Raw genomic sequence first — 9,198 nt, 5'->3', positions numbered from 1 at the left:
TATTAAGGCAAGGGAAGTGGCGGTCGAGTTCTTTTTAAATGAACCACAGGGGGAGGGAGCTTATCTATCCTCGCGCTACAACGTTGGTATAGAAAATTTTGGAGCGGTGTTATCGACCCGTAAACAATTTGAATTTATCCACATTTTTTTACAGCAAAGGAGACAGCACAAGGGCACACAAAAAAGGAAACAATAAAAAAAAGCCCGCTATTCGCTGCTCCTGTAAAGAATCCGAAGAGGTGGCCGAAAGAGCACTCAGTTACGTGAGAATAAGCTATTAAGTATTTTGAAACGTTCGATCAGTTCCCTCAGAGGCGATGTATATCAGGGAAGAACATGTTAAGCGATAAGAACCTCACCCACTTTTGTTCACTCACATACTCACTCACTCACTCACTCACTCACTCACTCACTCACTCATTTTCTTCCTCCATTTCATTCACACACCTAATCACTTATGCTCACAATAACACACTCACTCACTCACTCACTCACTCATTTTCTTCCTTCACTTCATTCACACACCTAATCACTTATCCTCACAATAACACACTCACTCACTCACTCACTCACTCACTCACTTTCTTCCTCCATTTCATTCACACACCTAATCACTTATGCTCACAATAACATTTACTCACTCACTCACTCACTCACTCACTCATTTTCTTCCTCCACTTCATTCACTCACCTAATCACTTATCCTCACAATAACACACTCACTCACTCACTCACTCACTCACTTTCTTCCTCCACTTCATTCCCACACCTAATCACTTACCCTCACAATAACACACTCACTCACTCACTCACTCACTCACTCACTCACTTTCTTCCTTCACTTCATTCACTCACCTAATCACATATCCTCACAATAACACACTCACTCACTCACTCACTCACTCACTCACTCACTTTCTTCCTCCAGTTCATTCACACACCTAATCACTTATGCTCACAATAACACTTACTCACTCACTCACTCACTCATTCATTTTCTTCCTTCACTTCATTCCCACGCCTAATCACTTACCCTCACAATAACACACTCACTCACTCACTCACTCACTGTCTCCGCCACTCCACTCACACACTAAATCACTTCTCCACACAACGACACATTCTTTTAAGCACTTAACACTAACTCTTTTCCTTCCCCTTCACTCCCAATCACTTTCCCACACGACACACTCACTCACTCACTCACTCACTCACTCCCAGGTACTCGCATCGTTATTGCCTTCCCGTCATAGTCACCTTCTTGTGGATATTAAATCTTCTTATTTCCGCCTCGTAACTTTCATGGGAGGAAGTGACAAGCTCATCCTTCCTCCTCTGCCAACCCGCTTCCTCTCCTCTTGTGTCCTCGTTTACCTCCCTATCCCCCTCCTCCTCCTCCTTATTTCTTGTTTTTTTATCCTCTTTTCTCTCTCTCTCTCTCTCTCTCTCTCTCTCTCTCTCTCTCTCTCTCTCTCTCTCTCTCTCTCTCTCTCCTTATCGTTGTGCTGCTGTTTATTCTTCTCCTCCTCCCCCTCCTCCTCCTCCTTATTTCTTGTTTTTTATCCTCTTTTGTTTCTCTCTCTCTCTCTCTCTCTCTCTCTCTCTCTCTCTCTCTCTCTCTCTCTCTCTCTCTCTCTCTCTCTCTCTCTCTCTCCTTATCGTTGTGCTGCTGTTTATTCTTCTCCTCCTCCTCCTCCTCCTCCTCCTCCTCCTCCTCCTCCTAAGTCAGTATCATCATCCTTGTCGGAGTTATTCATAATTTTGTTCCTTTTTATTCTTCATCATTCTCCTTCTTCTTTCTATTTATTTTATTTTCATTCATTCTTCTTCCTCTTACTTCTTTTTTTTTCTTTCCTGTAATTCTTGGCTTTCCTTTTCTTCCTTTTTCTCTCCTTAGTCTCTTCCTTTTTCCTTCCCCTTTATTTTTAGTTTCATTCTTGTCGTTCTTGCCTTCTCTTTTTTCCCTATTTTTTTTCGTCTTCTCATTCTCTTTCTCTTTATTGTCGTCCTTCTATAATTTCCTCTACTCCTGCTCCTTCCCCGCCTTCTCATTTCATTCATTCTTGTTTTTCTTCTCCTCTTTTATTCATTCTCGTCGTTCTTGTCTCCCTTTTCCTTCCTGGTTCTGTTGTCCGTCTTTCTTCCCTATTCCCTTTCCTTATTCTCGGTCTTACTACTCTTTCCACTCCTCCGCTTCCTCCTCTGCGGCTATTTCTACACCCCACCTCCACCTCTTCACGTCCCACCCTCAACCCTTACTGTACCTCCCACGCCCCCCACGAGAGCCACTCCAGCAAGCCAAGCAAGTAAGCAAGTAAGAGGTGGGGGCGGCGTACCAGAAGGGCCTCAAGTTGCTCCCTGTTCCCTGTATACACACACCGGACGAGGGCCTTAAGGCATGTGTTAAGGGGAGGGGAGGAAGCGTGACAAGGCCCAGACGGAGGGAAATTGAAAGAGTAGGGACATAAATCAGTTATTAATAGCTTCCCGTGTAATTTGTTGCGGGACTGAAGGAGGGGAAGTAAAAATAGGAGGTAGTTGATGAGGGTGGAGAGAGGGGTGGAGGAGGGGTCGCAGGTGGGAGTGGAGGTCAGTGGTGGACGGCAAGTCGAGTGTGTATGTGGTGCTGCCGCCGGCCTGGTGATCGTGTGCTGGTGATGGTGGCGGCGGTGGTGGTGGTGGTGGGGCTGGTAGGGAGTCACGCCGTGTGCTTGTGGTGGTAATGGTGGTGGTTGTGGTGGTGGTGGTGGTGGCGGTGGTACTGATAGCGAGGACCGTGGTGGTAATGTTAGTGTTGGTGATGTTATTGTTTTATTTCTGTTTAATTCAGTGTCGTTGGTGGTGGTGGTGGTGGGGCTTAACTCACAGCTTTGTACAGTTTTTCTACTCATGAACAAACAAACACACACACACACACACACACACACACACACACACACCCACACACTCATCAGTGTAGTCATCACAGTGGATACAACGTTTCGTCCTTCATGCATGTTTTAAGACCTTGTTCGGCCGCGTGACTCGGCCTGTGACACGTGTCTCCGTGGCGGACTATTGAGCCAATTGGCGCCCTGACGTGAGTGTTGCGTCCTGGGCTCAACTGGCTCCGTATGTGTACACAGGGCGTCAACTGGCGCCGCCTGTGTACTCAGCACCGAGCAGCGTGAGCCTAACAAGAGGCTGCAGGGCAGCTTCTAAGGCCCCGGTGATGCATGGTGGCGTGATTTGCCATCGTTGTAGTGAAGTAATTCGGCCCAACAAAGGAATGCCGCTGAAGGAGTGCCGGCGAGCTGTGCCTCGCCGCCGAAGTGGTTCGCCTGAACCCTGCCGCACCTTGGTGGTGACCTCAGCTGGCGTTAACCATCCTCGGAGAAAATATTATCTGATAATGAAAAGCTTTCCTTCGTCTACATTTCCACATTCCTAAGACTTGAACACTTTCAAGAGGGAAGTATTAAGACACCTCGCCGACCGTTTGTTTATCTTTTTTTTTATCATCTTCCTCTCCATTTTCGTCGAGCAGTGCTACTACGGTTTTTCTTTCTTGTTTTGTCTTGCCTCATACTGGTGCAAAATAAATTTATCAGCAAGTCCTAAAAGAAGGACACCTGTAACAAAAATTATTCTTTAAGGTCACTGAGAGTAGTGTTTCGGTAACGGTGGTGGCGGGGCAGCGTGCGGGCATGGTGATCCGGAGAGCCGGGTTCAAGTCTTGCCCGCTGTTAAAACCTGACAACTTTCAGCCCTCGCCATCCTGATGAACTCCTATCAACCTGGACGTTAGCGACACTCTCAAGACGATCAAGTGAAACACAGGGGGGCGGGGGGGCAGCATGAGCCAAGCAAGGATGGCGCCACTGTAGAATACCTTCCCGCCCCACTGACGGGCTGGGGCCGACGACCAGCCCCTATCAAGAAAACCTACCACCGCTCCTGGACAAATGTTAAAAAAACGGAACTGTTTTTCAAAGAATCTCAAGGACAGAATGCTGAATAATGAAAGCTTACTTAGAATATCATTGAGAAGTACTTTGGTAAGGAAAATATCAGGTCAGCTATGAAAGAATGTTTTAACAATTAAAATTTCTTAAGAAAGTCCTAAGGAAAACTGCTTTAGTAACAGAAAATATTCTTCGGAAACGAAGGAAGAATATTTTGATAACGGTCTCTGTTCTTTACAACGTGTCAAGAAAGAATGTTTTGATAAGGGAGTTTTCTTCAAAAAGTCTAAAAGAACACTTTGATAACGGAAACTTTCCACGAAATGAAGTGGTTATCCGGCCACTTATCGACGTCACACACACACGTGAAGAACGAGCCGCGGGAGGGAGAAAGGAGCAAGGGTCAAGAGCGTGGCCTGGAGCACATACCTGACCGGAACGTGACACACAACACCCGGCACTCGGCGGACAGCGTCTTCACCCTTACGACGCGGCTGGAAATGCCTCGTGTATGTCCGGCGTGTCAGTGAACGGCCCTGTAACACGCGTCCCGGCAGTCTCCGGAGCGTGTTTTGTTATGCTTTCGTGCGAGCAAATGCCGGGAACATCTTTTTCCTCACTTGTATAGCAGCGTCGTCCTTCCCGGAAACCGATACACACACACACACACACACACACACACACTCACACTAATACATCAGTTGACGTCATTCCAAATTAAAGGCTATAATTTTAAAGGAGATAATACAACATTTTCTTGGAATGCAACATGTTTCGGAGTGGCCACATAGATAAGTGTGTGTGTGTGTGTGTGTGTGTGTGTGTGTGTGTGTGTGTGTGTGTGTGTGTGTGTGGAATGGGATGGAAAGGAATGCGGATAATGTGGAAGGGAGTGGAATGGGATATCAGTGATTGGGATGGGGCAAAGAGGAGGGTGGATGGGTGGGTGGAAAGGAATGTGGACAATGTGAAAGGGACAGGGATGGGAAGGAAAAGAGTGGGAATGGGATATCAATGACTGGGATGGGGTAAAGAAGAATGTGGATAAGTTAGTGGAGAGGAATGTGGATAATGTGGAAGGGACAGGGATGGGAAGGAAAGGAGTGGGATGGGATATCAATGACTGGGATGGGGTAAAGAAGAATGTGGATAAGTTAGTGGAGGGGAATGTGGATAATGTGGAAGGGAATGGGATGGGAAGGAGAGGAGTGGGATGGGATATCAATGACTGGGATGGGGCAAAGAAGAATGTGGATGAGTTAGTGGAATGTGGAAGGGAGTGGGATGGGAAGGAGAGGAGTGGGATGGGATATCAATGACTGGGATGGGGCAAAGAAGAATGTGGATAAGTTAGTGGAGAGGAATGTGGATAATGTGGAAGGGACAGGGATGGGAAGGAGAGGAGTGGGATGGGATATCAATGACTGGGATGGGGTAAAGAAGAATGTGGATGAGTTAGTGGAGAGGAATGTGGATAATGTGGAAGGGAGTGGGATGGGAAGGAAAAGAGTGGGAATGGGATATCAGTAATTGGGATGGGGTAAAGAAGAATGTGGATGAGTTAGTGGAGAGGAATGTGGATAATGTGGAAGGGACAGGGATGGGAAGGAGAGGAGTGGGATGGGATATCAATGACTGGGATGGGGTAAAGAAGAATGTGGATGAGTTAGTGGAGAGGAATGTGGATAATGTGGAAGGGACAGGGATGGGAAGGAGAGGAGTGGGATGGGATATCAATGACTGGGATGGGGTAAAGAAGAATGTGGATAATTTAGTGGAGAGGAATGTGGATAATGTGGAAGGGACAGGGATGGGAAGGAAAAGAGTGGGAATGGGATATCAATGACTGGGATGGGGTAAAGAAGAATGTGGATAAGTTAGTGGAATGTGGAAGGGAGTGGGATGGGAAGGAGAGGAGTGGGATGGGATATCAATGACTGGGATGGGGCAAAGAAGAATGTGGATGAGTTAGTGGAGAGAAATGTGGATAATGTGGAAGGGAGAGGGATGGGGTGGAAAAGAGTGGGAATGGGATATCAGTAATTGGGATGGGTGGGTGGATGGTAGTGCCGGCCAGTCGAGGAGCTACAAGGCAACACACCCACGAACCTCTTACCTCCAGGACACATTGGCAGGGCGGCGCAACAGCTCAATGTGTGTTTCTGCTCCATAACTCACCGCTCACGAAAGCCACGACCCGAGACTACCTGTACGCCCTTCCCCTGCCTACAGCGTTACCATATTATCGTACTCAAAACATCGCATTTATCAGTGCCCAAAACTCTCGTACCCACACAGATAACGAGATTCCAGTTAATGTTATCGTTAAAAGCGTGACTTATTGGTGTTTGTTTGCGATGTTTGGAAGTCAGAAACGGGAAAGTATGATGTGCAGAGTGGATGAGTACGATAGTTTGATAACGCTGCTTGCCTCCCTCCCACACTCTCCTGCCTCCCTCCCACTCTCTCCTGCCTCCCTTCCACCCACACCCACACACTCCCCTCCCCATCTCCCTTTCACACGGACCTTCCCCTCCCCCCCCCCACACACACACACTCCTTCCTGCCTGCTGTCTCCCACACACCCACACACTCTCCTGTCTACCTGCCCCCCCCCCCCCCCCCGCACCCACACTCCCACTATGGCCCGGCTCTCACATCGACACGTCCACTTCTCCATACCGTCCACATCCACACACAAACATCCACCTGCCTACCAGCCCCCCACACCCACTTTACCACTTTTGCCCGTTCTCTTACACCCACTTACTCACTTCTCTCCACTTCCCACACCCACACGCCCGCATACTCTCCTAACACACCGAATACATTGCTGCCATTTACTCTCTATTGCTATTTACTTGTGGTCTGCCCTCGTGTGCTGAGTTATGCCAAGTCAAGCGTCCTTCTGGCAGTATTTTCCATAATGCATAGTTCGTCCTCTCCACCATACCTGTTGTTGTTGGGTGTGGATTCGCCTCTTGACTGCGGATTTCCTACAAGAAGACCTCACCACGATACAGGAACGGAACAAAAAGTGGCTGCTACAATTCAATGAAGAAAAATGTATAGCCCTGCACCTTGGGAGGGGATATCCAGCATACCAATACCACATGGGAAAACACTCCACTATCCACCACAGAGGCACATAAAGACCTGGGAGTATATGTGACCAGGCTACCAGTGAAAGCCAAATACATGCCAATCGCAGCGGACGAGTTAACGCACAGTGTTTTCAGCAGAGGCCTTTCGATGCGTTCCTACAACCGGTTAGAATGAGGAGAGTCCGTGTGACCTCCATGCAGATAAGTCTCTTCGAACTGAATACCGTCTGTTTTGTCATTTTAGTTCAGTGTCCTCCTTTCCTAATCATAAGGGGGCTTCGTGGTGCAGTGGTTAGCACACTCGTCTCACAACCGAGAGAGCCCGGGTTCGATTCCCGTGCGGAGTGGAAAAATTTGGGCGGCTTTTCCGATACCCTACGCCACCTAGCAGTGAGTGGGCACCAGGTATTAATCGGGGGTTGTGTCCCGTCTCCTGGGATCTGTTCCCTTCTCCTTCTGTCTCTCTCCGGCATGACCACAGATGTTGCGCTGACTAAACGAAACTTTCCAAACTTTTTCCTAATCATAAAGTTCCTCTAATGCAGGAAACTCAATAATCCGTCCACATCGTGTCCCGCCCGTAGACTACACGAGTGCGTCACGTCCCACATTTCTGTCTTAATTTGTTCAAGGCAACGCGCTGTCTCGAAGGTAACGCGTATGTAAGGACGCCAAGGGCAGACACCTACAATTAGTCGTGCTCCCCATAAAGAAATAATAATTTAACAATTATACAAACCAATTTGTTATTTTTTGTGTAAATTTACGGCATAATAACCCCCATTGGTGTGAGTTTTGCCTAATGACTGGACGCGGAGGGCAGCCACGCCCACCCACTCCTGGCCTGTCTCTCTCACCCACCCACCCACCCACCCGCCCACCCACCTACCCTGGCACCCCCTCCTGTCTCACACCCACCCACCCGCCCACCCACCCTGGCACCCCCTCCTGTCTCACACCCACACGCCCACCCACCCACCTACCCTGGCACCCCCTCCTGTCTCACACTCACCCACCCACCCACCCACCTACCCTGGCACCCCCTCCTGTCTCACACCCACACGCCCACCCACCCGCCCACCTACCCTGGCACCCCCTCCTGTCTCACACTCACCCACCCACCCCACCCACCCACCTACCCTAGCACCCCTCCTGTCTCACACCCACACGCCCACCCACCCACCTACCCTGGCACCCCCTCCTGTCTCACACTCACCCACCCACCCACCCACCTACCCTGGCACCCCCTCCTGTCTCACACCCACACGCCCACTCCCCTGCCGTGGCAACTGTACCCGTCTCACACACCTCCTCCTCCTCCTCCTCCTCCCCCTCCCACTCCTCCTCCTCCTCCTCTACATACATACCAGTCTGTCTGCACGTCAGCCACACATACGATCCACACCGCAATCTTCGTTTTCCTGAATATTTTACTTATCGATATATTGAAGGCTTTCTCCTCCCGGGTGCCGACGCCGCTGCCGCCGCCTCAGTAATCTTCCCCGCCTCAGGACGGCAGCGTCGCGACACCTCTTTCTGGTTATTCATTCACGCAAATAATATTAGACTCTGGAAGGGTATACCGTCGCCATATTATATGATAGGAATTTCCATATTTATTAAAGTCTTGGGGTTGCGTTCACTTTCATCTCGACATCTCGACTCGTGCGAAGGGGACGAGCCCGCGCCAGGCGTCCCTTCGTGATGGTGTGGGAAGCATCGGTGTCTCCAGCCCAGCGTGTCAGATTATCGTATTCACCACATTGTATTTATCATTTTTAAGCCTCAAACTCTCGTACCTATACAAATAACGAAAGAATATTAAAACTGTTATTTATTGATGTTTGTTTGTTTGTTTTTACTATAGATATCGGTCAGAAACTACGACAATGCAATATGGTGTGTACGATAATTTGGCAACGCTGCTTCAGCCTCTCATCGCGTACATCGGGGACTCTGAACCGCCTTCCGCTCCCTGCATTTCCTCTTCCCCACGACCTAGATGCTTTCAAGACGTGGATGGTTGGCAGGTTTGCTCGTCATTAACCGTCATCACCATTATTGGCATTATCTTCTACTTGTGGTACTACTTCTTCTCCTTCTTCCTTTTCTTGTTCTTGTTATCCTTGTTCTTCTTTCCTATGTACAGT

This window comes from Eriocheir sinensis, chromosome 62, assembly GCF_024679095.1.
Source record: "Eriocheir sinensis breed Jianghai 21 chromosome 62, ASM2467909v1, whole genome shotgun sequence".
Taxonomy (NCBI): domain Eukaryota; kingdom Metazoa; phylum Arthropoda; class Malacostraca; order Decapoda; family Varunidae; genus Eriocheir; species Eriocheir sinensis.
This window is presented reverse-complemented; position numbering follows the sequence as displayed.